A 2,865-nucleotide genomic window follows, 5' to 3' on the forward strand; every position below is an offset into this window, starting at 1 on the left:
ACGTGCAGCCAAAAAAAAATCCCCAGTTAGCTGCGGATGGCAGTTTCTGGGACCCTCTGCATTGCTAGCAGAGCACAGAGGGCTCCAAACAGGGCTGAAGTCGCTGCCCACAGATTTTATAGCAATGGTTGTGGGAAACAAAGCTCCCAAACTAACTTTATATAATTAAACATATCTCTCTCTCTCATTTACTTTATAAATCTCCTGGAACGTTGCACCACCCAAGTCGTGCATCACTATCAAGCTGAGAGCTTAAGTAAACATGAAAAAATCACAGATAAGCTCATTCTGACTCCTGAAAGCCAAAATTGAGCTGAGATGTAACAAGGGCATCTCAAGTGCGGCATGTCCTGTGATAAGGAAGAGCTTGTTCTGGGAAGGCCCCTTGGTTTCAATTTGCTAATTTCCCTTCTCTACAGCACTGGCAATAACAAGGGCATAAAAGGCCTTTTTCTAATTTGTACTGCATGTTTGGAAAATGTCTTATGTCTTCACTGATTTAGGCATTTGCAGGGTGTGGATGGCACTTTTACCATCAGCGCTAGCCAACAGTCTCCCACTGTTTCAGTGTTTTCTGTCACTCTACATCCTGTATTGCTAGGTAAGGTAACCCGTCATCTCACCCATATTACCATCAAGGGATATAAAAAAACCCCCAAACTAAAAGGAAATTAAGTTGGAAGAGAGCTGGCTGAATCTCTAAATACAGTGAGATTATTAATGCCAGCCATGCTAAGCCAATATCTAAATCAGCTGCATTTTTAGTGGCCAAATTCTGGTGTGATTTACACTTATGTAGATCCAGATAAAATCCTTGGAAGTGAAGGGGGTTCCTGTGGAGTTGCATCACAGTAAGGCAGAAAGAGAATATAGCCCTTTGTTTAAATCTCTTACGGTTTCAAGAGTACAAATGAGTTGGGAAGACCCTTTTTTAGGCTTATGAACTCAATGGAAAAACTAATCCAGAAAGACAAAGGTTTCTTAGGACTCTTACATAGCCGCCAAACCCACAAATAGGGTACTACTAGATTATAACTCTTGGAGTAGCACTCCTGGGAGAAGAAATCAAACTCCAACATAGCAAAAGGAAAAACTGGAATCATCTAGTTTCCATTCTGCATAATAGGTTTTCTTTGTATTTATTTCCACTTGGAAACAAGTCGTGGTTTTGACTTTATAACACATAAAATACGTTGTAAACTCATTTGTGTGAGAGCCAGCATTTCTCCAGAGTCTGCATAGCAACAAGCATGATAAACTGAGAGCTACCCGCTGGAAACAACACTTTGCATCATAAAATTCATAAAGTATCACTTTTTCTCTATATACAACACAGTACCAGCTTTCACTGCTTGTTTCACATTTTTAGTGAGACAGAAGACTAAATAACAGAATGCCAAGCCCGGTATAATGTTTTTAAGGATAGAAGGATGAGGGGAATGGAGGTCATTGCTACTGGAAGAGAACAACCTGTTTCACAGTGGCAAGATACAAGAGGCAGAACTGGAAACCACTGGCTTCATCTCCAGCTCCCATGCCCCACATGGTGGTGCTGCCTACGAATTGTCAGTGACCGCAAGTCCCTACTGATGTCAGGCTGCAAAAAGAGAGGTGTCACCATTTTTCCAGAGGCATAAAATGAGCAAACTAAATCCAGACTAACAAAGAGGTTCACTACAGCAAGAGGAGGAAAGCAGCTGCAAGGTTTCAGAGGGGTCTTCTGCCTTGGTCAATGCAAGCTGTGAGAGCACAGTGATCAGAGGATTCTCCATCTCCGTGGCCTGCTTAGTCCTAAAGAGGTCCAAAGTCCCTGACTGTTATGCAGAGCTGACAGATCTCAGCTTTCCTGCACAAACCAGCCAGGCTGCTGTAGTCTCCTGTATGGCTAGTGACGTTAGGCAGAACAGGACATGTAAAAATTTTGCTATCTTCCCCTGTTCCACTGGTCTTGGTCGCTCAGGACTGAAGTAGCTTATGGAGAAAAGACCCAAGTACAACCCTGACCCACAGGACACAACCACAAGTATTTGGTATTCACAGCTTGGTTTCATTTCCAGTTCTCTTTCTGCTCCCAAAATATAGACATAACCAGCTCTGGAGTGGTCATGCCCACTCCGCTTGCCTCTCTGCCCCTCCAGAGCAGACCGGTCTCATTCTTCTGCCACAGAGGGACAACAGTCCCAGGCTCACACTGTCCCCAGAAACAAGCCCAGGTACCATCTGGGAGGGTGCCGGGTGGCTCAGTCAAATGCATGCCATGGGATGGGCTAACAGATACTGTGGGCAGTCACAGGAGAGCAGCCCAACCCTCACTGCAGCCGCGGTCATTTTATTGGTATACACGTGGCCCTTCAGAAGGATGAGAAGGCAGGAGGGACTGCAGGACTCAGCAGTTACTGCACTGACTTGGGCTCACCCTCACCCACCTTAGCACTTCAGTGCAGACCAGACTGCCCTGAGAAGTCCTCCATAACTGTGTTCTGAGGAACCATGGCTTCCAGGAGGATTACCTTTCCCTGCAGCAGTCCTGGTCACAGTATTCGAGATGACGTACATGAAAGATAGACAACAAAACATTCCTATTCCAGAGAATCCAGTGAGAGAATAACCTTCCAGAGGAGACGGGGCAAATTTCCTAAAGACACCCTCCAAAACAGCCTGTCTGAAAAACAACAGGGCAGTCACAACACAAACCCCTGCCCAGTCCTCACAGAAGAATGGCCAAGTGACCCTGTCAAGTCTGCTTCTGGAGACAGAAGCTGCTCAGATTTGAAGCAGTGTACAGACTTTGGATAGAATAGATAGTTTTGAAAATAAATAGTTTAAATTCAGCTAAGAAAAAGACACGCAGCATATATTTCTTGA

This window comes from Egretta garzetta, unplaced genomic scaffold (genome assembly GCF_000687185.1).
Source record: "Egretta garzetta isolate BGI_Z169 unplaced genomic scaffold, ASM68718v1 scaffold64, whole genome shotgun sequence".
NCBI lineage: Eukaryota > Metazoa > Chordata > Aves > Pelecaniformes > Ardeidae > Egretta > Egretta garzetta.